Genomic DNA, 27,232 nt, shown 5'->3' on the forward strand with positions numbered 1-27,232 from the left:
ATTTTCTGAGACCTCTGCCATTGGAAGGAAATTATGAATCTGACTCCATGTTCTTAGAAGGCTAACTTATTATTTTATGATCTATATTATATTATAGAATGCTATACCAAAACTATACTAAAGAATAGAGAAAGGATACTTGCAGAAGGCTTAAAGATAATAATGAAAAACTCCTGACTCTCTCCTCAGAGTCCAACACAGCTTGGCTGTGATTGGTCATTAAGTCAAAACAAGTCACATGAAACCAATCAAACACCCACCTGTTGGATAAACAATCTCCAACCACATTCCAAAGCAGCAAAACACAGGAGAAGTAAATGAGATAATATTGTTTTCCTTTTTCTCTGAGGCTTCTCAGCTTCCCAGGAGAAAATCCTGGGCAAAGAGATTTTTCAGAAAATATGACGGTGACAAATATGTTATTTTTTTTTCCAGTGGAAGTTGCTGGAAATTCTAGAATAAGATTAAAACACATGTAATATGTCATCACACAAAAATGAAACGAAAAAGCCAAAAAGCCAGCAAGTTTTAAACTTGTTCAACCACTTGGAAAAAGGAGTTTTAAAATCTTAACTGCCAGTAACATGGAATGGTTGTCCAGAGAATCTGTGGCTGCCCCATCCCCACAAGTGTTCAGGTGTTGGATGGGGCTTGGAGCATCCTGGTCTGGTTTAAGGTGTCCCTGCCCATGGCAGTGGTGTGGAACTGGATGATCTTTGAGGTCCCCTCCAACCTAGGCCATTCTATGGTTCTGTGATCCTATTATTTCACTTAACACGTTAAAACATCATGTTTCTGCTCTGTCTGTTTAAGTATTTTCATGGTTGAGTCTGAAATGAGCCACTTAAGTGGCAATTGTTGATTAGTAAAATCAATTTTCATGTAAATAAATACAAGAGGATTCTGCTTCTAACATTGGACCATGTACAGGAAAGTAGGAAGGGTCTGGCCTGGCAACTGCTGAGTGTGTTCCAGAATTATCAAAGGAGCACCAAGCCCAGCTGAACCTGAGATGTTCTCTAGGCACTTTCAGGGATGACAGCTTTATTAATTTCATAAAAAAATAGGTAGTAAAGTGATGGCAGAATGTAAGTAAATGGCAGATACATAAGGAATACATGATAGAAGGAAAATAAATGGTAAGATAATGCAAGATGCAATTCTAGGAGAAGTAAAATCCTTTGGTATAGAAATAACCACAACTCACTCTGGATTTCAGCTACTAAACCCCCAGATTTTATTATAATCTGTGATCAACAATACATCATTTCACACTTATTGCCAGAGAAGTAATGGATTCTGTGTAATGAACCAAACACAGAGTAAAGCTCTGTGTCTCAGCAAGACATAGGGAAAGAGCAACCAGAAGAGATGAAGTCAGAAACAGAGTTTGGAGCAGATAATTATGGTTAACAGGGAAACAGCTACATGAAACAATAGGAGTGAATTCCTGGAATGGCATCTATGGCTATTCAGGGAGAAATATCCAGGAAAACAGAAGACAGGCCTGGGAGGTTTGTTTGTTACTCCTTGCTTATGGCTGTAGTTCATAGAATCACAGAGTGGTTTGGGTTGGATGAGACCTGAAAGCTTTTCATGTTGCTCTTGATGTCCCTGGCCACATTTAATTCCATCAGGGCTTTGCCTTCCTGCCCCAGTCCCTGGCTGCTCAGGTAATTTCTCTGTGCTCCTCCCATCTGACTGCCATGAAGAGAAAGGTGAATCAGTGGGGTGTAAGATAATGTGCATAATTACAACTGGACTGGGCAACTGTGGCATTTAGTGAGAGAAGATGGAGAATAAAGACACTGTGTTAGCACAATTTTTAAAAAAGGTAACAATATCATCTCCTAGGCAGGTACTGGGATGGGAAAAGTTAAACATTTCCACATGAGCAGAACAATTTCCACAGTCAGGCTTTTCTTACAGAACCTATCATTTTATAATTTTTTAATTAGGCTGGTTTAATTTATTCATGATTGTTATTAAATTTACAATACTTTTCAGTTCTTGAATAATTCCTGTATTTTATCCTGAGGCAAAATCTCTTTAGCCTCTGGCACTTAAACTCAAAGCCTTCTCACTCATCTGCAATAACTACACTATCTGACTTGAAACAAAAGAATAAGGTATATGATGCCACACAGGGCAGATATCCAGCACTGTTATAATTTAATACTTCAGCCACTCATCCTGGGAATAGTTTGTGCCATTCATCAGTGTGGAAGCTTTACTTCATGTTGTCACTGGGGCATCTCTGTGCTATCCAGTGATACCCAGCTCAGTCATGTTCAGGGACCAGCTCCTTTTGCTCCTGCCCATTGATACAGGCTCTGTTACAGGGCAGTTCAAGCAAAAATCTGCTGCCTGTGCTTTGAACCATGCACCTAAAAAGCCTCTCTTTGTTCTGTGATCAGAGCAGAAGCCTTAAAGGTTGTAACAAGTCATTCAGTAGGAGAGTGCATTAAATGGGGTGACTAACATTTTTCACCTCTTTTTTTTTTTTTTTTTGCTTTCTACAGTAGTATTAGTCTAGATAAATCCATGGATCCATGGATTAAGACTCAAGAATTAGCTACATGAATAAAACACAACATTTGCAGCTCATTTCTATTCTTCTTTCTCCTCAAGAAAAATTATGTGTGGATTGCTGAGTGCTTTGATTTCTAAGGTTCTGTTTGAAGGAATTGCATACCATTTTTTATTTTCTTTTCTCTTAGAAAATATTTAGTTTGCTGTGTTGGTGAAAGCAGTGCAAGGCATTAACTTGATATAAAACACAAGGTAACAATGAATTTGTTGACCTTTAGATTGCAGACAAATCTTTGCCTCGTTTTTATGCAAAGGTATTTCATGTGAGAGAAAAGATGTTTTCATTGTAAGAACAAAGTTAAAAATCACAAATCTTCTTCCAGAGCTTTAGGTGCTCTCTTTGTTTTTGCAGATGTAACTCACTCATGCTGAAATAATACTCCTTGATTCTTCATAGGAAACCCCTGAAGGAGCAAAAAAGGACATTTTTCATTATGAGAATTTAAATGTGGGGGAAGAACAGCTACAGCTTGTAGCTGTTCAAAGTGTTAATGGCTGTGTAGTGCATTCACTACATTGCCCACATCACATTTGACTTTTGCCCTCAACTGTTTTTTGCTGAAGCTGAGTTTTAGTTCTTTTTCCAATCAAATACAAGTAATAATGTGAGATCTGTGCCCCAGTCTGCCAAACTGAGGATTCAAGACCTTTTAGGACAGTAATGTAATTTTCTGTCAGTACAGCAGAGCTCCCGAGTGCTCTTCCTGAAAACTGCACTCAGCTTTCATTTCATAAAAACCTGGCTGGCTCAGTGCAAAAGAAATTTCAGTCACAAAATAAAATATATTTTGTGTCAGGGGACTTAGCAGTGGACATTTATGCTACCTGACTGTGATAAGGCAGTCAATGACTTTTCAGAAAAACAAGCAAGAGGAAGAATTGTTAGGCATATTTCTATTAAATATTCTGCTTAATCTGTCTTCTGGCTTTATCCTTCTGTATGTAAAACTTTTTTTTTTTTTTGCTATACCATTTTCACTAATACTTAATTTGTACAAAGATTTTTTATCTTTAAGGACAGACTCAAAAAAGTAGAAGTAAATTTTCTCTTTTAAGAGGAAATATTGCTTCATTTCTCAGAAAAAGTACCCTGAATTCCTGAAAATGTCCTTTCTGCAAAATATCATATCTTCCTGATTAAGGAAGGAACATTCTGTTCCTTTTCTTTTCCAGGTACTGTTTCATTTCATGTTCATGAAAGCAAAAGCATTTTACTACACCTTTGTTTTATTTAATTATTTGGAAATGTCAAATTATTTATATTTATGATCATGCACCTTGGAACAATTAGGTTCCTTTGTGTAAGAATGGATTTCATCTATAACCCCAAGCTTCAGGATCAGGTGAGAACTCATATCTGTAAGATCTCCTGTCGTATTTCAGCTCTTAGACACACTTCTAGACAAAACTAACTCATTCAGTTGTTGGGGTTTTTTTTAACATAAGCACAAGTCAGTTATCATTTAGAGACTGGATTAAGAATCCAGGAACTGAAGGCATTTGTTCCAGCCTTTCAGATTTCAGATTTCCAGAGCTTTCAGATTTCAGCGCCTCTCTCCACAGAAGCGCTCTCGTGAGAACACTTGTGCTACTTTCACCATTCACTTCTTCCAGAATTATCTGGAAGAAACTTTCCTCTCTTGGGAAATTTCACCAAAAAAAAAAACCCATCCCATTTTAAAATTTTAATAAATTATAATGCCATTTTGTAACTTAAAACATTATTTCCAAGCTGTCCTACCGATGTCTCAATGAGCTTCATGAGCTTCAGGGAGTTTTATCCTCACACGATCTTTGTGACATAAAACAATCAAAACTAATTTTTCCAGTGGGATGGTGCACAGAATCACAAAATCACAGAATCCTTAGGGTTGGAAAAGATCTACAAGATCATCAGGCCCTACGAGATCATCGGTGTCGGAACCCAGGAAATTCCTCTGGCTGCCATGGAGGATCTCAAGCCCCTGCCCAGGGGGCTCAGAGACCTTGGCACAGAGCCCCAGACCCCTGTGCCTTTGATTCAGCCCTTGGAAAAACAATTACCAGCTTTATATGAAGAATTACAAGCTACGAAAGTTTAAGTAGAATGATAGTGAATTTATCACAGGGTGAAAAATAGATTTTGGGGGTTTTTAGAATGGGGGTTCAGGGGGCAAGATGGAGGAATCTGGGCATGTCCAGCCTTTCTCCTTCTTCTTCTCCTTGGCCTCCATCTTCTGGGTGATGTTGGCACTTTTGGATTGGTTTAGAGTAGAAGATCACTGTCTAACACAGGTGACAGGTATTGGGAAGTTATGGTAAATAATGTACACATAGTTTTTAGTGCAAAAAGATAACGCTGCCCCAGGGGCAGGCAGAGTGCCTCTGACTGTCTTGCTGATCAGACCTCGGCAGGTCAGGAGAAAGAATTTTATAGATAAGAAACAATAAACAACCTTGAGAATGAGAACTGAAGAGTTCTGACTCCTTCAACTGCCAGGCTGGGAAAAGAGACTTCCTAACACATCTCGGGGTCACTGTGAGCAGCTAGAGATCCCGAGACATCAGAACCTACAAGACCCTCAGGATCTACAAGATCATCAGGTTCTACAAGATCCTCAGGATCTACCAGATCATCAGGCTCATCCTCTGAGTGTCCACCACCGTGTCAAGTAAACCATGGCCCCAAGTGCCCCAGCCAGCCCCACTGGGACAGACCAAATGTTCCACTGGACACCACGAACAAAGTGAGCTTGGGAATCCCCAGGTCTTTTTAAGTTGTTGGGTGCCACTGTTTACTTGTAGAGCCTCACCCTTTAAGTGCTCCTGGAAACAATACTCTCAACACTCAGACAGGACCAAGAGATCAGAGGAGGCAAGACATGGACTGGTTACAGGGAGGTCAGGCTGGGTTAAATGCCTGGTCTGCATGCTTTGATTGAATTCCTTTAAAAGGGCAATGGGAAGCAGTGTGGTAACTGCAAAGTCACTTTTTATTTGTTTTCCAAGGACTCTCCATGAGCTATTTGTCAAATGGAGCTCTCCTCTCCTCTCCTCTCCTCTCCTCTCCTCTCCTCTCCTCTCCTCTCCTCTCCTCTCCTCTCCTCTCCTCTCCTCTCCTCTCCTCTCCTCTCCTCTCCTCTCCTCTCCTCTCCTCTCCTCTCCTCTCCTCTCCTCTCCTCTCCTCTCCTCTCCTCTCCTCTCCTCTCCTCTCCTCTCCTCTCCTCTCCTCTCCTCTCCTCTCCTCTCCTCTCCTCTCCTCTCCTCTCCTCTCCTCTCCTCTCCTCTCCTCTCCTCTCCTCTCCTCTCCTCTCCTCTCCTCTCCTCTCCTCTCCTCTCCTCTCCTCTCCTCTCCTCTCCTCTCCTCTCCTCTCCTCTCCTCTCCTCTCCTCTCCTCTCCTCTCCTCTCCTCTCCTCTCCTCTCCTCTCCTCTCCCCTTCCCCTTCCCCTTCCCCTTCCCCTTCCCCTTCCCCTTCCCCTTCCCCTTCCCCTTCCCCTTCCCCTTCCCCTTCCCCTTCCCCTTCCCCTTCCCCTTCCCCTTCCCCTTCCCCTTCCCCTTCCCCTTCCCCTTCCCCTTCCCCTTCCCCTTCCCCTTCCCCTTCCCCTTCCCCTTCCCCTTCCCCTTCCCCTTCCCCTTCCCCTTCCCTTTCCTTCTTCCCCTTCCCTTTTACTTTATTTTTATTTTATTTATTATTTTTATTTTGTTTCTAATTTCTTTTTTGTTTGTTGCAGGGTTTTTAAATTTTCTTTTCCTTCTCTTTTGTTCTTATCCCTCTTCTTTTTTATTTTCTTATTTGCAAAAACACTTTTTAGGAAGCAGAGAGATAAAATCCCACCAGAAGAAAAGATTTCCTGGGGGCAATGTCACTGCTAATATGACACGTCCAAAAGCAGATGTTGGTTGCTTCAGGCTGCCCTATGATATTTTTTTAATCTTTGACAGTGCATCATGGGGACTGGGGGAACTGTATTCATAAGGATCTGAAGTTGGTAGCAATATTGCAAAATTCATGCTGTCCTGAATACACTGCTCAGTAATAGCCTTACCCTCTGCACAAGGCTTTCAACAGGGCTCCAGCTGAACGAGACATGTAATTCAGAACAGATGAAGCATAAAAAGCCATAAATATTGTACAATGGCTCCAAAAGGATCATGCATGGCTGCATACATCCTAATTGTCCTTGGTTTATGTGTAGATTCAGCAGTGCAAACACCAGTGCCGTGCCATGAGCACTAACAACATGGATTTCTAAACTAACCTCAGGAAACAGCGTGGGAAAACAATGCTTGATTATCAGTGCATGATTTCGACCCAGAAAGAGCTACCCCAGTGTTCATCTGGCAGCACAGCAGGCTCATTGTCTGTAATAAAGGAACTATTTCTGAAGGAAAACACAACTAAATATAAACAGGAGAGAAAACCTGTGGAAACCCAGGGCACCAGGGAATATTTCTCTGTCTGCTCTGGGGTGCCCTGACCCCCAGGGGATCTCTGACTCTGACCCTCACTCATGGAGAAAGTTTCTTGGACTTCAAGATAGACTGGAATCCACAAAAGTGTGAAACAGATTATAGAGAGTAGTGTAGGTGTATCACTTGTTGAGAAATTTAGATTTTGGGATTTTTAGTATGTTGTGGATGGCAGCAAGATGGAGGGCACAGGGTGTTGTCCTGGGTTTCTTCTTCATGCTTCTTCTTCCTTCTTCTTCTTGGTTTTGGGTGACATTTTGTAATTGGGCAGCAAAGTCCCCATTGCTCTGTGGGATCAGTTATTGGGTTAAAAGGGAAAATAATCCAGGTGTCAGTTTTTAATTGGATAGTTTAGTCTTAAAAGCCCTTGTACAAAGAGTTTGTTGGCCATTTTGTGCCTTCTAATGAAAAGCTGCTGAACTCACAGTAGTAAGACTGTTTTACTGATAAGAAATAATAAACACCTGAGTCTGAACATGAAACTACTGTCTCAAGTGCCTTCAATGCAGACCAGAAAAAACCAACTACTGGTACAGCCACAAAACCCCAAAAAATCCAATAAGGTGTGTAAGAGCTGGATGTTGCACACATGCAATGCACATGAGGCTGTGCTACAAGGAGGGTTGCCATGGAGACAGAAGGATGATAGTAAAAATGCACTAGGATCTGCAAGTGAGGTGCTGGGAGCATCCCAAACCAACCCTCAGCTCCAACAGAAGTAGGGGCAAGTCCAGATCTGTCCCTGTTTCTTGCTAAAGCAGGCTGGCACTGGGCAAGATGAGACTGGGACAGGCAGCAAGAGTGGCACAGGAGCCACCAGGAGGTGTCACCTTCATAGGAGCTGTTCCCCAAGAAGCAACCATCTCAGGAAGAAAAGGATTTCATTACTGCTCACCAAGAATGCTGCCTGTGCACAGCTTTCCTTTCTCAGAATGAGGAGTAAATGACTTGGCCTTTCAAATAAAATATCTTACCTCAGTGAGTCTGGCTGGTGAATCACGAGGCCTGTGTCCTACTGCCACCTCTCATAAAACCTTCCCTTTCTACAACAGGGAATATTAAAGAGTTGGTGCTTCCTTTCTTGTCTGGGACAGCTGTTGTTTGTCTCTGCTTAGACACGCGTGAGATGGGTTTGTTCGAAATTGGGCTCCAAAAGACGAGACTGGACTCTCTGATTTTTAGTCTTCAAGGCTGTTTTTATTTCTTATCTACAAAGTTTTCTCTCTGCCCAGCCGGGATCTGACCAGCAAGGCAACTAAAGGCACTCTGACCACCCATGGGGCAGTCGTGTCTTTTTATAGTAAAACCTACGTAAATCATATTTACCTTTTATCCCCAATACCTTTCACCTTTGTTGGCAAGTGCATCTTCACCAAGAACCTATCCAAAAGTGCTTGCATCACATAGAAAATGGATGACAAAAAGAAGAAGAACCACAAGATAGGCCTAAAATCTTCCATCTGGTCTCCATAACCTCCTTGTACCAAAACCTTAAAAGTTTTGTTTCACCTGGCAAATATACTGTTTTTACGCTATTCAAACTCTAGTGATTCTCATATCCTCATGTGCAGGTGGCACATCTTTGGAGGGAACAAAGTCAAGCCACCAAGTGCTTCTGGTAACATTCCAAGACCTCTGAGCTCCACAAGGGTTCTCTGGGTAGCTCTGGACATCCGGAGCGATGTGCTGAGTTCTCACACTTTCTTGTGACTACAACCCCAGCTGGAGCAGGGAGTGACCAGGGTGAGCCTTGTTATTCTGTGCAGCAGAGCACAGAGGTGGCAGCCCCGTCCCCTGTCCCCATCCCCTGTCCCCACACAGCCACAGCAGAGAACACAGTGGTGCTGGCACGGTGAGGACACTCACGAGTTGTCACAAAGGGTTTAAAGCTCCACCTTGAAACACAGGACTGAAATCCTGTCCCCAGAATTAATCCTAGGAGAGTCCTTCACAGAGCACAGTGGGGCCACATTTCTCACACTAAATGTTAACTCCAGCAGAGGAGATGCTGCTTGCATGGTCACCTGAGGCTTTGGGGACTGAAGCTGCTTGACCCCAAGTGTCCTTTTCTGATGGCTTTTCATGTTCACCACAACCCAGCCACCCTGAGCCCACGCAGAATCCCACTGACCAAACCATGCCAGTGGTAGGATTCAGGTGGATGTGAGGATCTCTCATTCCTAAATCAAATCACTCTTCTCTTCCTTACCCCATATGGTGACACCAAGCTAAAACCTGGCTAATAGAAAGCCAGACTAGTTACATTGATGGGTCTTTTTTTCTTTGCATCCTTTTGACTTCTAAAAAATTTTTCCTTTTTCTTTTTTTTTTTTGCTTTTAAATGCACCTCTCATTTGTCCTTTTGCTGAGTTTTCTAGCAAGGGAAATTAACTGCCCTCCTACATACTAGACCCTGGGAATGAAATTATGTGCTTCTAGTACAGTAAGGTAGGATCTAGAGCCCTGCAGATAAACAGGGAGTGAACCAATCTATCAGTATAGATACTATAATAGGTGTAACCGGTGGTAAAATTATATAATCAGTAATTGCTTGTTAAGAAAATTCTAAAAAAAAAGCCAAAGAAACAAAACCTAAATTACAGGTCCCAAAGAATTTTCAAAGCCTACAGTCCTGGAGAAATTCTCCCCATACAAGAAGATGAATTTTCTTTCATGTGCACAGAACATTATTCAGATCTAGTATGGAAACAGTATTGAAAGAATTACCTGTTATTAAAGGAAAATTGTTGGGACCACTTTTGGACCAAAATTACAATGTGTAGCTGATTAATGGGGCATGCCCATGAGGGCAAATAAAATTTATAAATGACGCCCTGAAAGCTGCTAAAAAATTCTTAAAATACCTATGAACTATTTTTCTCTGAGCAGTTGTGATGGATGCATGAGACCATTTATCACAGCCAAGAAGTTAATGGTTTTTAATCAGGTAAGAAAGTTAAACTTATACATAACTTCTAAATCATTGAAATTATTTCTTGTTGTTCCTATGGAAAAGCAACTCCCTCCACATATTACTACGTTCTGCTCTCCTTTTAGTCATTGGTTTATCAACATCTCTCTGAGTAATAGAATGTTATTTCTTGCAAATCATCCTATCATGCACACATAAATAAAAGATAGAAATCACCTGCTCTCTGTAAATAGTTCTGCTTATCAAGTATTGGGAGTGTTTAAACTTGTTTTTAATTTTAAAAATGCCCATTTGGAAAAAGTATATCAGTAACATGCAGTACCAAACTCTTCTGAAGTTACATATGCAGATATATCTTGTGCCAAAATGAAGGTGATATAATCAATCTAAAACCTTTTTGCTACCCTGTACTTCCATATGATCTTTAACTGCATGTAATTTTTTTTTCCTCACCATAGGAACTCAACCTTTTGCAATCAGCATTTTGGGTGGTTATTGAGGAAATGTGAGCAAGGCACCTGAAGCTCTCACTCAGAAGTTTGGGTTCTGTAAATCTTTTAGAATTCAAGGTCTTCCAGATGAAATGCAGAAGGAGACCTTAATGTTCTCTATATTCATTATGTAAATTTATAATCCATAAATTTCATTACTTGCTGTACTTTACCTATTGAATAAGCAGATCTAAGGGAGTTGCTTTAGCAGTACACAAACCCTAAATATTACCAAGGTGTTACTCCAGTGTTTCCTCAATATTCTATTTCTTCCAAGTGCATCACAGTCTGTGCTGCTTCAGGAAAGTTCATATTTTGATGACAGGGTGGATTGAGCCTGTTTTTACCCCTGCTAAATAGAATAAAGCATAAAATAGTTTCTTTATAAGTTAATTATCCTGGTTCACGCTGTGTTTTGTGGCATAGATGGTCTTCTTTTTGACCTCACACCACCTATCCATTACAAAATCACTTGTCATACACACAATCTGTGAAAAATTGAGAGCTTGGAATCTTAAATCCTTCAAAACTAGCTAGACTCAGGAACAGTGCCTTGTGAAGAAGCACATATTTTTTTAATAAGGGAAAAACTTAGGATTTAAAAAAAATTCACACATTTTCTATTCATCAGGTTGTCATTCCTATGTCAGACTTTGGCAAATTTTGCTGGAATCTGACTACTATATCATCAGTGAGAGGTAAAAATAAATACACATCAAGTGTGGCTGCTTCTTCACCTTGATACTAACCAACCACCCCACCTGCCTGGGATCTCAATCCTTGCAGGCATCACTGTTCAAGGGGTTGGTTTTGGCACCTTGTTTTTTTGCAATCCTTCCCTCCACAATGTGTGCCTTGATCCTTTGCATACTCGAAAAAGCTTTTAGGAAGTGCAAGGCTTTAAAAAATCATTTACCCTGTTCCTGTTAGACTTGTGATTTCTACAAGATATCAGCCTTCAACTTTGCACTCTTATTGGTCAGCTGCTTTTCCTATCAACACTTCTGCTCTTCACATCCACTGCTGAAAAAGTCACTCTAAACATTTGTGAAGAACTTCTATTATCAGTTTCAAATATTTTTTTTAAACCTGCCTTGTCTCAGATTACCTATTCCTCCAGTTTTTGAAAGGGTTTTGTTTGTTTTTTTTTTTTTTTTAAACGCATCTTTCTCAGTGTCTTTAAATTTGGGTCTTAATTCTGGGATAACTCACCATATACTCCTTGTTGACCTAAAGACCACAAACACCATCCTTTTTCTCCCTTGCACCACTCCTTCCTATGCACTGATCTTTAATTAGAGCTCTGAAGGCTACAATCAAAGCTTGAGTGATGCAATTAAGATTAATATTTATAACAATTTCGGTATAGTGAGCCTCTAACAAAAACTACCAATTGTTTTGAGGGAGGACCTGTGACCTTCAATATTTAAATCCCAGCTGCTTCAGTCCTGTGACTAAATATCCCTCAAGGAATGAAATAACTACCCCAAGGAATAATGCAGCTGATGATGAGTGGACCAACTCACTTGCTGACATACTTTTATTCCTTTCTATGATTTATGACACCACAGCACCAGTCCTTACAGCTCCACGGCTATTTGAATATAAAGCCTGAGTTTCAGTACAAATCTTGGCATCTATCCTCTGGAGGGGCTGGCAAGGAGAAAGCCTTGCTCCAAAGCACACTGTGCACTTGAGTTTCAGCCCAGCAATCTCTGCTTGAAGGGTTGCACTGCTCAGAATCATCATGGGAGCCTGTGATGTGGTCAGCAGGGTATGACAAAAAAGGCAACTGGAAGAAGAAAAGCAGAAATGGACTAAAGCAAGCTGAGAATTGTCATAAAAAACCACCCAGGCAGTGAGGGGAACTGTCATGGAGTTCCTTAGTGATGCTGGGGGACATATATCAGAAAGGTCTGGGTTATTTGCTTGAGACAATAAAAAAAGAAATAGGTACTCAAGTAAAAGCACTGAGGAAGCTTTCAAAAGAAGTGTGGATCAAAAAGCATTTCAAAACCAGACTCACATTCAGATCTGTGGGATGTGTTTGCCAAGTAACAAAAGATTGCAGTTCCTTTCATGTGAGGGAAAATATGTGTTTCCTTCTGCAAGGCAAACAAACCCAAAGCAGTTGCAGATTCCAGGAAGCCGAAGCCAGACCAGACACAACTGCTGGCTCGTCACTCAGGATTCCTGCAAATACCTTCAGCAATCTCCTTGCTACCTGCAAGTTATTATTGCCAGAGCATTTATGTAGTTATTCAGTTTGTTTAAGTATTCTGTAGGAAATAAGCAGTTTTATATTTTATTTTTTTCTTTTTGAGGTGGGGAAAATTCCTTCCTTCTGGAGAAAAAAATGTGGGAGGGACACATAAAGCTCCTAAGACATCAAAGCGCCTGTTCAATACAGACAAAAACACAATGCACTCACTTTGTTAAGTTTATCCAGAGCTGCTTCAGGGCACTTCCAGCCTGGCTGCTTCAATTAAAAAGCTCACCATAAAATAGACAATATCATATTTCTCCTATACCTTACATTGCCTCCATCCTCCATGGAAGTCATATGGGACAAAGCACTGATAAGGAAATTACAGGAATAATTCTAGGAGTTCACCAAGGAGATCTTGGAACCACAAAGCCCCCTGCAGAACAAAGCAAACAATCCCACTCTGTACTCTCCCACCTTCATGGATGTGAATATCTTGAATACACATCTCATAAATTATTGTCCTGCGGAGAAACACTGTGTGTGCTCAGGGCATACACTGCAAGTAGTGAAACAGCTTTGTCACAGGGTTGGACATTAACATTTCTTCATGAAAAGGCTGGTCAAACATTGAAATGGACTGCTCAAGGGAGTGGTGAAGTCACCATCCCTTGAAATGTTCAAAAAACACATCAGTGTTGGAACATGACTTAGGGACATGGCTTAGTGGTGACCTGGCAGTTCTGGGTGAGTGGTTGGGCTCAGTGATCTCAGAGGCCTTTTCCAGCCTAAACAGTTCTGTGATTCTATAAGAAACACAGATTAGAACACGTATGAATTAGGTAGAGTGAGGAGTGCATTCTTTTGGTGGCTTTTTTAAGGACACAAAACCATAATTTTTTACCCATTGAATAGTTCCGTACATCAAGCATCAAGTGAGATATTCTGTGGCTTTTTTTGCTGGGAAAGAACTTCACAGAAAATTTGCTGTGAACATAGCTCAGGGTAAGTGACAAATTTGGGACCTTAGAGTCTTAGAATCACATAACTTTGGTTGCAACAAAAATTTAAGATGCAGGAAACTACTAATCACTAGAGCTGTTGGCTGTACAATAGAATAGTGTTGGAATAAATGTTTGATGACCAAGAAGTTCTGTGGTGCAGAGCTGACTTTTGCTGGAGTGTTTCTGCCACCAGCAGCCTCCAGAGCACACTAAATCAACATTTCCTATTGACTGTGGGAAGTTGTACAGTTATGACCACCAGACATTTCTCCCTTGGTCACTTTATCATTTTCTTCCTCATGCTTGGCCCTGCTGTTCCTCTGCCCTTTCCCACCCTCACAACAATGCTGCAGGTTCCTTTTCCAGACTGAGGCAGGGGAGATATTTATTCTGTGTCTAAAAACATCTCTTTGGGGAAAATAACTGTATTAATCAATTTATTCCATCTCCCCTTTCCTCACAACCCTTTAGTCTCAATGCCAAAACCAGTAAAAGTTAGAACATCTGGTTCTGTGTTCTTTTCAAAGGCAGACATGGGCTTTAAAACAGGATTCTCTTCTTATATTGGATCTATTGCTATACCAGTTATGGAGTGCACAAGTCCTTTGCAACCCTAATAAAAATCTCCCACTGCAGTAAATCAGATTTTCCACCAAAAATTTGTCTAGCTGTACTCCTATTTTGTCAATCAAGGTGGCACCTCATGTGCCACAGGAGTGATGGGCTCTGATCTGACTTCAGCTTTGATGTACACACTGAAATTCCTTTTCCACAAAGACCAGGTCATTCCCTGCTGAGTGTAGAGTGTACCCCTGAATAGGGAAATGGGATTGTTTGCCATCAGAGTATCAGTGTAATCCATAGATTTTTTTCCTTTTTTGCTTTTGGTCCTTGAAGTCCGTCTACTGCTGTTGAAAAATTTTTACCTGCGGATTTCCTGTAGGTGACATGAGTTAGATAATAACAATAACAACATGAAATAAGGATTACTTGAGTTTAGCATTAGAGGAAAGTAAAACTGACTGTGATCTGCTGTCTTCCCCTTCATGGCATTCCTCTCATTCCATGAGATCAAGTATTTTGTCTTTTGAATTATCATCAGCCAAACAGATGGCAAGAGCCCAAGTGTGCCTCACTGACAGGTATTTTCAGAAGGCTTTTCATTAAAGGATAATGGGATAAATTCAATATTCAGCCACATGAAGGTACAGCCAGCCTGGGCCCCTGGAATTACTCCATATATAAACTGGGAAAAAACCCACACAGAGCAGAATTTGGTCCATTATCTTCAGGATTAATGCCTTAATGACATAGATCTGTCAGCTTTTCCTGCAAATGTAACTGTATTGCACTTCATTATGGATATTATTAATTAACACTCCATTTGCAGGTGATCTAATCAGTTAATATATGCCTTTGAAAAATGTAATATTGCCCTCCTGCAAATGGATGTTTAAGCTGACTTGTAGAAATCTATTTCTGGCCCTTTTCATTCCAATATTCCTATTTCTAACTTCATTGCTTCAACATTTGGCAGGGAACACTTAGACTGTGTCAGGCATCCCGTGATCAGTATCCATGGGCTAAAAATGTTGGGAGAAACCAGTGTGAAAGCTGCAGGGTTTCCTCTAAAAGTACTAGCTCTCTGTTTGAGCTCCCTCTCAAACAGCATATTTGACAAGCAAAAAATTAAATAAATTATCAACACTTTTGCTAAGTTGCATTCCTGTCAGCATGAGTGAGTTCTCACAGATTTTGAATGGACATGTATGTAGATGTAAATCAGGGGAGAAAATGAATGGGAAGTGCAGCATAATCCATTTAGGAGAAGTTCCTCATTTATGCAGAAATAATAAAGAGGCTCAAATTCATGATTAAACATAAAAATTATGAGAGACCTTTACTCCTCCTCTGCCAGTATTTCCACACTTCTTGCTTTGTGTGAAGCTGTAATTTGTTGATTAAATTAACATTTTCTATAGGCATGTTCATGGAATGAGCAGCAAGGGTTATTACAGTCTTAAAGCAGTTTCCCTGGCATTTTACAAGGCAAGCATAAATCGCATTTCGAATTTCAGAGTTTCCACTTCCCCTGAGGGCCTTCAGTGAGAAATGTGCTAACTTAAGCAAAAGAACATGAAATGCCTGTATTTTTGGAGCACTGTTGGAAGAGTAAAGTAACTATAGGATAAAGGAATATTTGGGGGAAAACCCAGCATGGATACCTTCACCCTAGCTGCGTGGCCTAGAATTTAGGTGTTTTGTTAAGTTTAGAAACATTGCAATATTTATTGATTTACCAGATTATTATCCTGCTTTCTGTACTGCCTTAGAAAGAAGACTGAACCATGTATATAAAACGTTAAGGAGTAGAATGAAAAAAACTATCTGGAGTACAAATTACAAATTTGTCAGCCCAGGTATTCTCAAGCAGTTGGAACCAATCAACAGCATACCAGATTATCAGCAATGTATTACAGTGTCATTCACTATATAAATATTCATGTAGAGAAATAAAAGCTGTTCAATCACAATTGTTGGCTTACAAGAAAAACAGGGACAAAGTATCATGAGTGAAGAGGGACAGTTATAAGTGCATGGAGGTTATGTAAATGCTGAGGAAAAGTTTTGTAGTTTAGACAGAGATATTTTAATGGCTTAACTACACATAACTAAAATATATTTTATACTTCCATCAGAATCAGAGAATGGTTTGGGTTGGAAGGGACCTTAAAGATCATCCATTCCACTCCCCCTGTCCATGGGACACCTTCCCAGGTTGCCCCAAGCCCTGTCCAGCCTGGCCTTGGACACTTCCAGGGATGGAGCAGCCACAGCTTCTCTGGTCAACCTGTGCCCACCCTCACAGAGAAGAATTTCTTCCTAATATCCACTCTAAAGCTTGAAAAATTCAGGCAAAAGCTCATATTTCAACAATGACAGTAACTGGAACATTTTATCTCAACATCCCTTCAAATAATGCCATCAGGACTCAGATTCAGCTCTGTCTGAACATCAACCCACAAGCATCATCTTTGCTATCTCTGATCCTTTTCCTTATCATGGTGTAGGTATGGCTACAGCTGCTTCTTCTCCCCAGTATCATGTATTTGTTTGCCAGTCACAACCCAATTCATTATGCTTCTTGAGCACATCTCTACCCCACAAGGAGCACATCTGAGATCATCTTCAGGAGCCAGGCTTGCCATGCATGCAGAGAGATGATTTGTGGCAACAGAGCTGGATTTGGAACAGGGCCCTAATGATTTATCCACAAGTCTAGGTGGGATTGCAAGCTTAAATCTACTGCAACAGCTCCTTTCTTGCCACTGTGGGATAGATAAACAGCCACATGGATGGAAAGCAAAGTAGTCCCAGACCAAGCCACTCTCATCCCAGAACAGTCAGCCCTGGTTATTACTGCACTTCTAGAGCATGATATCTTCCAGAATGATATTTATAGTCATTTTGAGTACCTCCTTGCAAAAAGAGAGGAAAATGAGCCTAGTGGGGCAAAGATGTGCCTTGCAAAACCTCATGATTTTTCAAGTCTCCTCTAAAAGCCAGGTTACACTGGCTGCTCAATGCCAAAGGATTGAGGAGAGTCAGAATTCTTCTAGAAGAGGGAATGAAAGTAAAATGCCAGAACTATGCTGAAAAATGAGAGAAGGCAGAATTTGTCCCACACACATTTATGTCAGTGGTACACATAATATTAAGATTATAATGTCAGTTCCATGCCCAGCTGGCTCTGCTGCAGTCGCTCTCTCCTTTCAGACTCCTGGCTTGCACCTTACTCTTAGCTGCTCTTCATTTCTTTTAGCTTCACTGGGCCAAATTCCAATTACCTGGAGAGAGAGAGAAAGTGGGATGGGTGAGAACATGGACAGAAATAGCAGTTGAATCTTGATGGACCAACCAACAGCTGCAGAAGCTTAATTTCTATAAAAAATTATTACTTTTTCATCTTCAGAAAAACAAATGTGATGTGCAATGACTGGGATAGATGAGACAAATGGTAATGGATAAAGATGCTACCTTACTATATCCCAGTGGATGTAACTGGGGAGCTGCAGTTTGTTCTTTTTCTTTTTACACATAGAGGATATTTTCTTTATGTCAGTTTTGGTCTTGTCAAAGAGAATGAGTTGTAAATTTAGAAAAAATTGCTTTGCTTGACATTCATTTCTTCATTACCAGAATAGATTTGGAGTACTTAAAAAAAGCTTTCACAGAGTGACTGCTTGAATGAGTGAAGAAAAAAAAAAAAAAAAAAAAAAAAAAAAGAGCAACAATAAAAAACCCTAAACACAATCAAGAGAGATTATAAATGTCTCATTAAAAATGATGACAAAAGATCACTCCCCCTCATCAGCATCCAAATCCTTAATCCCAAAAAGGAATAGGACATTAAAAAGCTTCCTTAGAATTAACATGCTACCAAATTTTCCCATCCAAGCCCATGCAACCACAGAGGCCCAACTCCTGCAGAATTATCAGTGTTTATTCACCAGGAATTAAAACTGATTTACAGCCATGTGCATGAGAGAAGCAACAAAACCAGCAGGTGAATTTTTCCATAGCATTAACAACAAAAACTCTTTTGTTTAATAGTATTTTCCACTTTTCATCTTCATCAGCCATTTCAAAGAGTGTAATTTTGCTAAGTGCTGACTAAGAGAACATGATAACTGTCTGCAAAGGATATTAGGAAAGGAGAGTAAAATTTTAGGTCCTTCAGGGAAGCATTACTAAAAGTGAGGGAATGCAATCAAAACTAGAAAAACCAGAGGCCCCATCCTCTCAACACCCACCAAGCAATATGACACTTTCTATTCTGAGTCCCTAATTAATTGCTTTGTCTGGTTTTTGATAACACTTGTCAGGCATTTATAGAGCACCATGCTCTTGCTCACTGACAGGTGAGGCAGCATTAATGGACTGGTTTCTGTAGGAAATGTGAGTCCACACTGTGTGTTTACTGTGCAAGTCATTAGGCTATCTAACAGCTTAATAGGAACTGACTTTGAAATGTGTAATTTTGTGTATTTAATCTTACAAGTGAAGTGTGAAAACCCCAGAACTGAGGCTGTCGGAAAGAACCCGCAGTGAAAAAGCTCAGTGCGGTTGTTTCAGAAGTCCTTCAATCTGAATATTTTTCTATACCCCCTCCAGGCCATTTGCAGGCCACCAGAACCAATCATCCAATTTCCAGCACATTATTAGAGCCTTTTCCCTGAGTGCAACCTGGGAAATGGCTGCTGATTACATGGATTTTTCAGGCAGTGGCAAGAGGCTATTTTGTGTCACTGGCTTTCTCAGCCACCCCACAAGGTGACAGATGCTGATGTGGAAATGACCAGGAGGAAATTACCACAGACTTCCTTCAGGGCCCTGGAAATGATGGCACCCAGGAGCAGCACCAGATTTACCCTAGGCTGCCACCCAGTTTGAGCCTGGGTTTGAGGGATGTGCCTTGGGCAGAGGTCTGCAAAGAGCAGCTGGCAAAATAAGTCACTGGCAGAAGTCTGCTGCTGGGTGACATCTTCCCAGGCTGTCCTCTGGCCCAAAGAGCCACTGAGCACAGGTTTTGTGCCTCGTGGTCAGCTGTACTGGATATGTGCAGTAGATTCTGGTGGATAGTAGTGGCATCTTCTCACTTCAAAGGAGTATTTAAGACCTGATCTGCCTGATGGAGGCAGAGCACAGCTCAGGCAGAAGCCCAAAAACTGTAGCCAAATAAATCAAGTCTCATCATCTGCCTTTTGCTGTGAAAACACCAGATCACAGAATTCACATTAGATACAGTAATTGGATATTAGGCATTAGAAAAGTCTCTGGATTCTAATGAAAGCTCAGATCTTCAGGTGCTCTTCAAATTAGCACAATTTTTTACCAGAATGACTGCAACTAAAGAGAGTTAGGTATGCACTTCTCAGCTGCAGGAAACTGAGGACAGCTCTCCTTCTTTTGGGAAGCGAAACTTTCTTTTTTCCAATTGTGCTTCATTGTCCTAATTCCTCCTCACATACATTAGCTCCTACCTAGATCCTTCACACTGCATTTAGAACCAAATAAAGCATTAATATGTTCATCTGTGTGAAATGTTCTCTTAACTATTACCTCGGGCAGTCATTTAGTTGGATCTGATAGGGGAATGCATTGACATTGTTAAGGTTAATGACCCAATGATTAACAATACACATTTTGCAGCTCAATGCTCCCAGCCACTGTTTCAGAGTAATGTGAACAACGACATGTATTATGCTACAATATATGGAATGGAGTCTTTCTTCCCACATAATAAGTGCTGTAAAAGAAATCAGCCCATGCTGAAATTGGTAGTTTGAAAAGATGGACACAGTTTTATACTTATGAAAAATGTGAGGAATCTCACAAAGCTCATAGATGATATTATATTAATCCTGATTAGCTCATAAAACCAGTCAGCTTATATATAATTTGTGTCCCACCGCATTGAGCTAAATCACCCACAATTTTTAAAAAAGATACTTTTTATGCCTATAATGATATCTTACTAAAGCTGTAGTGCTACACTGGATCATCCACAGCGCAGAGCTGAGCTGAAGATCCACTTGACTGCACTTCTGTGCAGAGCACAGGGTATGAGCTGTGTGCTGAGTGTTATGAGTGAAAAAATGGGTTGCCCATTTTTTTAAAGGTTGCAGAGTTACAAGTTGCGCTGGATACTGGCAGAGGAGAAATCTTTGTTAGCTTCATGTTGTAATCACCTATTAATAGTTGGTTGTTAACTCCATATTGTTGACAATTCCCCTTTTTGTCAGTACCACCCTGCCTGCTGCCAGGAGGATGGCTTCAGGAGTTGGCATGCAAATGACCTCAGAGCCAGGATGCCACAGGAAAGCCCCCCCACCAAAACCTAGCTATAAAACCCCCTAAAACAACGAGCCAAAACACAATTAAGAGATCAAAGTGATGTCGGGATGTGAGGAACAGAATGCAAAGCCTGCTGAGATGCTGAGACCCTCTTTGCCCCTCACCCTAGCAAAGAGGGATGTCAGCTGGAGGCAGGACCCTGAAGTTCAAGCCAAAAAAGCAAACAAGGGTTATCCCCAGTGCTCTTATGAGGATGGAACCCCCAGTTCTGCCTACTAGTTGACAAAGCTGCACTTTCCTCCTCCTCTATGCCTCCTCTGGGAGCGGCAGTGGCGTGACTGCGGACTCATCGGGCCTTCCCACCTGAGCTGATCACTTTTAATAAAGGCATCAAAAAGGAGAAAGATCTCCTGCCCTATTTATTTCACTGAGCACTGGCACAAAGTCTTGTTTGGCACGAGGGCAGAGCAGAGAGAAAAAAACCCCAAAGCTGAGTGGGGAGCATGAGTGGGGGATGTCTCTGTGTGTGCACCATGGCGGGTTCACTGGGGTTACATCCTCTGGAAGTGGGATCTGTGTTAGAGTGCTACAGTGGTGTTATCAATAAGAAGCTTGACTAGGCCAATATTCAAGCTACAATCAATTAATTAATTAATTATTATAAAGTATGAGCAAAACAGCGCTGGGTACAGTGGAGGCAGTTTTCCCTCCAACTGCACACAGATGTTTGGGCTTACAGGTATTTACAGGGGTACTCAGAAGCTCTCTCAGCAGTTTCTATTTCTACTTGTTTACAATTCTATACGCTATTGTGATTTAGTTTTTCTCAGGATGTGTCCCAAAAAGGAGGATCACCGGATGGTGGTGGCAGCCTCCGAGATGTTGGTCCAGTTTCCACAAGAACAATGACAAATCCCATCTGGTGAAGTTCAGCTCCCCAGATGTGGGTCCTCCTTGTTATCACAAGGACTATCAGCGATGTCCAGCTTCCCTTGGTGAAGTTGTAAATCCTTGAGATGATGTCCATCTTCCTTTCTCAAGCTGTTTTCCTCAGTTTTGTTAAGGAGTGAGATAAGCACATTTGCTTTCTATACATTCCAAAACTATAGTTTCAAGGATAAAAAACAATATTTAAAAATTATACTTTAAAAGGTTATTATTGCAGCACTCTTTAAGGCCTGACTACAAGCAAAGAGCAACATCCTGAATGCTGTAATTCAAATGCTCCTAAATCAATCCAGGTTAATTGCAAACACAGGCTAAGTTCAAAGGCATTCTTCCATGCTTTACTTTCCTCAGTTATTATTAGAATTTGCAGCCGTCCCATGGTTGGTGTCCACACATATCGCAATCACAAATACACTCATTGCATTTCTGTACCAGACACGAAACACAGCTTTGTATTTCATAGTGGCAGTTGCCACAAGGTTCCTTCTTTAATACCAGGTTCTGTGGATAACTTTGACTCTCACAACAGTGATCTCACTCACTGTCCTTTAAAAAACAGAATTTCCTCTCTTAGGTTTATCACATTGTTTTGAGAGCACTGCTATCTACAAATAGCACAACTGCAAGAAATGTTATTATTACCATTTCAGGAATGCAATCCCCATTTGAGTATTCCAAAATAATTTATAAACATTAAGTAATTCACTAAGTTTAATAGGACCCTACTTTTTATTATTAGCGCTGCATTAGCATTTTCAAGTATTTTACAGGCTTCAAATCTGTGCTTGGACTTGCTTGCTAGATAATTTTCAGGTTAATTTTAGCCATAACATAATGAACTAGGCAAGTAATCAGGACAGTGGCAAGTTCTGCTAAAGAAGGACAGGAAGAAGATCATGTTGTTAGTCATACCTGTCATGAAAGCATCTTAACAGATTAGTGAATACATTTATTTTTATATATTCATTATAAATTAGGAAGTGAGTTGAGACATAACTGAGAACATAGCAGTCCTATTTGGTTTCCAAATTTAGGCACTTGAACGTTCTGTTTTTCTGAAGGCCTGTTCAATAATATGTTCTGTTTAATTAGCAGAAGAGGTAAGTATTCACAGTCTCTAAAAGTTTTAACAGTCATTAGGTAATTAAGCTTTAACTGAAGCAACTTTCTTAATTATTTAGTTAAAAACCATGGAACTGGGGCCCAAATTCTCATTTACATTTACATTTTAGCTCACTGCAGGAAAAGATGTGTGCTATAAATTACACGGAAGATGTAAATGGGTTAATACATATATTATGTTATTTTATTTATTATAATGTGTTCCTTTTGGAACAGATTGCCCAGAGAAGCTGTGGCTGAGCCCTCCCTGGAAGTGTCTAAGGCTGGACAGGGCTTGGAGCAACCAGGGATGGTGGAAGGTGCCCCTTGCCCATGGCAGGGGATGGAATTGGATGGTCTTTAAGGTCCCTTCCAACCCAAACCATTCTATGATTCTAAAATATTAGTCCTGAATAATGATTTTAAGGGAAGGAATCCATCTCAGAGGGTCACTGAAAAAAGCACATCCTTTTTCTCAACAACCTTCATCTGACCCCCACTATACTCACCTTTCCCTCACACTGCCTCAGGCACTACAAGATTTTGGAGGTCTAAGGTGTCAGGAAAACCTGTGAGCTGAGGGTTGGGCAATTCCCATTCTCCTACATCTCCCTGAGATCCCTAACTCTCTCCTGGTTGGGCCTGGCAACCAGGCAGCACATCAAGGCATTCCAGTGGGATCAGCATCAGAATGCACCTCAGTGCCATGAAAGGTCACTTCTGAGCACCAGATGCAGAAAGTGTGGGATAATCCCTGCCAGCCATATAAGAGGAGGAAATTTCATGAAGAGAAATAGCTCTCTTTCATAGGGAAATCAGGATGAAAGGCTACAACTTGAAGGCATGGATCAAAGAAGAGGAGGTGGGAGGCAAATGTTCTCTTCCCCACTTGACAGACGTGGCAGATGCAGCCAAGATACTGGCAGTAAAACAGGCCAAAGACACAGAGCTGCTAAGCAAAAATATCTTTTGTTTAATTCTCCCCTTTACCTCTAGAACCTCATGGAAACAGACAAGGCTGCCTGACTCACTCTGGACTGTTTTTGAAATGGTATCTCAATAACTGCTTTACTGGCTCTGTACCTGCTCAGAGTTTGTGACATTTTCTGCTCAGGAATCCATAGCTTGTTTAATGTATGTGCAACTTTCCCTTGCTCCAGGACAGGGAATTTTGAGTGAAGCTATCAATAGATGAAATCTCTTTGGTCATCAACTGTGACGGTGTTTGCAGGGGTTCCAGGACAAGGGAAGAGACAAGAAAGTTGACTTCATGTTCAGAAGGATGATTTATTATTTTATGATATATATTATATTAAAAACTATACTGAAAGAATAGAAGGAAGGATTTCATCAGAAGGCAGCTAAGAATAGAAAAGGAATGAATAACAAAGGTTTGTCTCTGACAGAGACAGTCTGGACAGCTGGACTGGGATTGGCCATGAATTAGAAACAACCACATGAGACCAATCCCAGACCCACCTGTTGCATTCCACAGCAGCAGATAATCATTGCTTACATTTTGTTCCTGAGGCCTCTCAGCTTCTCAGGAGAAAAAAATCCTAAGGAAAGGATTTTTCATAAAATATCATGGCTACAATCAACTTCATAAAACCATAAATGATTTAGGCTAGAAAAAAACCTCTAAGATTTTGGAGTCCAACCCTTAACCTAACCCTTCCTAGGTTACCACTAAACCATGTCCCTAAGCACTACATCTACATGTCTTAAATCCCTCATGGATGGTGGTTCCACCACTGTCCTGGGCAGCCCATTCCAAGGTTTGACAACCCCTTCATGACAAAGATTTTTTTCCAATCTAAACATCCCTTGGTGTAACCTGAGGCCATTTTCTCTTGCCTCATGCAATTTTGCACTGTTAAACGCCAGCCTGTGCCAGGGCTATTGCAGCTCTCTAAAGTCAATTCTACTCTACAACCTTAATGGTTGCTTACAAATAATCAGAGAATCACAGGCTGGTTTGGGTTGGAAGGGGCCTTAAAGCCCATCCAGTTCCACCCCCTACCATGGCAGGGACACCTTCCACCATCCCAGGGTGCTCCAAGCCCCATCCAACCTGGCCTTGGACACTTCCAGGGATCCAGGGGTGGCCACAGCTTCTCTGGGCACCCTGTGCCAGGGCCTCCTCATCCTCACAGGGAAGAATTTCATCCTAATATCTGTTCAAACCACCTTCAGATAAAGGCCATTCCCCCTTGTCCTGTCATTATATGTCAAAATGAGAAGTCCCTCTTCAGCTTTCTTGTAAACCCCTTTAGGTACTGGAAGGAGCAGACTTCAGGTGATCTTGTTAGAATTGTTCTCAGAATATTCAGTTATTAGCAAAAAGCTTTTGAATTTTTATCAGTCCAGATTTAAAAACAGCAGTGATTGTTCTGCTTGTGATCTTTCCTTCTGCATCCAACAGCATAAATAGATAGTTAGAATATAGGGCAATTTTTACCTTTTTTTTAATCAGTTACCTTTTCATATCGAAACTGCGTCTTACTTTACCTACTGTCAAATTTCCTTAGTCTTTTACTTCATAAAAGCTAAATATATATTGAAATGAAGTGTTTTCTATGATTCAGTACAACACATGACTAAGATATTACTAAATCTTTACAGTATTGGAGATAATCTCTTTGTCTAACAAGGTCTTTGTAGAAGGATGTGAAAAGTGGAGATCATTTATAGCAATGCATTCATCAGACATGGGTTTTGGCAGCTATTTAAACAACAGTGTGGCAGCAAGTCAATCTTCCTTCCATCACAGCAGATACATGATACACTTCATTGTGCTTATGGCAAGAGTTTCACTCTCTTTAAAAAAACCCCATGGATATCTTTATAAAACTCGAAATGTATATCTAAAAAAATGCATTTTATGGTCATTCCCCTGCCCAACATAAACAACTGGCAATTCAAATAGAGGACAAAGAGTTTGGGTTTCCATTTTATTTTTCTTTTCTTCCTTTTCCCATATCACGTACTTTCAAGGCATGAGGTACATTTGGCAGATAATTTAGATTTTTTTTTTGTTAAAACCTCTTAAAACCTCTTATGATACAGAAAATATATTATGTAAACTGAGGATCCCAATTCAACACTTGCAGTGTTTAGTCAAAGGCTTTTGACCCCATTTATTTATCACTGGAAGATAATACAAAGTTAAATGTGAGCTACCTGAAGCTTGCATTAAAATCAATGGATTATTCCTGATTCTTCACCCCTGCTAATGACCTCAAATAATCTGGCTTTCTATACCCAAAATTATTTATAACTTCAAAAGGGAAGGGAAGGGAAGGGAAGGGAAGGGAAGGGAAGGGAAGGGAAGGGAAGGGAAGGGAAGGGAAGGGAAGGGAAGGGAAGGGAAGGGAAGGGAAGGGAAGGGAAGGGAAGGGAAGGGAAGGGAAGGGAAGGGAAGGGAAGGGAAGGGAAGGGAAGGGAAGGGAAGGGAAGGGAAGGGAAGGGAAGGGAAGGGAAGGGAAGGGAAGGGAAGGGAAGGGAAGGGAAGGGAAGGGAAGGGAAGGGAAGGGAAGGGAAGGGAAGGATCAAGAGTTTTAGAAAACAGTCAGTATACCTGTGTGAATATGACATTTCCAATTCTGTCTCAAAGTGAAATTTCTCCATTATCATAGTGGCTGTGAAACCACACAGCAAAAATCAATTTAATCCAGAACCAAGTGTTTCCCTGAGCTAGTCAGATTAAGGTTAACTGGCATCCTAACCAGGACCCACTTAGAGATGGATAAATATGAAACAAATCTTAAACTCTTGATCAAGACCCCTTAGAAGCCCAACTATTCAATCCTTTGCCTAAGGGCTGAGCTTTAAGGTTCCACCTAAGATTTAGTTTTCTGAATAGATTAGACAGACAAAGGATACTCCAGGTAATCAGGAGTGAGCTGGCTTGCTCCATGAAGATACACTGCAAGGCACAGCCAGGAGGAATCTGCACCAATAATCTCCATGGCTGATTTCATGGCCAATGAGAGCTGCTCCTTGTTTTGCAAGAAGAGTGACCAGCACATCAACCACATTGATTATTAAAACAAAACTACAGAAAACTTCAAAGCACTACAAAAAACTCAGTATTTGGAAACACTGTCATGTCAGTACAGACAGGGGGGCTTTTACTCTTAATTGTGTTTGTAAATGATCTTCTATCACAGGCAAAAAAAGCTGAGCACCAGTGAATATCTATAAGAAGCAGAAATGTTAATTGTAGTTAAATTAATTCTGCCTTCATCAGAGCAAACAAAATGCCACTTTCACTTTAACAAGCCTGCACAAACAAATTAATTCTAAATGAGGCAGCATCATCCTGCCAGTTCTCTTGCAGGGCTCAGTTCTACCTTCTGCTACTTCTCTTACTCTTTTTGGAAATATTCTCTCATGGGGGAAAGTAAGATTTCTACTGTGTGGAGACACTACACAGTAAAACACATAAAGGAGATGAAAACCACATTGGCCTCAATGCATCTTTAGAGAATTAACTCAGGCACCTATTCACCTTAGACTTTTGCTAGAAGGAGATGTTCAAAAGAAAGCAAATTGGACATTTCTGAAGTGTGAATTAGATCTAGAGGTATACCCACAGAGTACAGAAGGGGCCTGGGTTCCCAAGGAACAAAATACTTCTTTGCATAG

The sequence above is a fragment of the Fringilla coelebs genome (assembly GCF_963513975.1).
Source record: "Fringilla coelebs genome assembly, chromosome: 4".
Classification (NCBI taxonomy): Eukaryota; Metazoa; Chordata; class Aves; order Passeriformes; family Fringillidae; genus Fringilla; species Fringilla coelebs.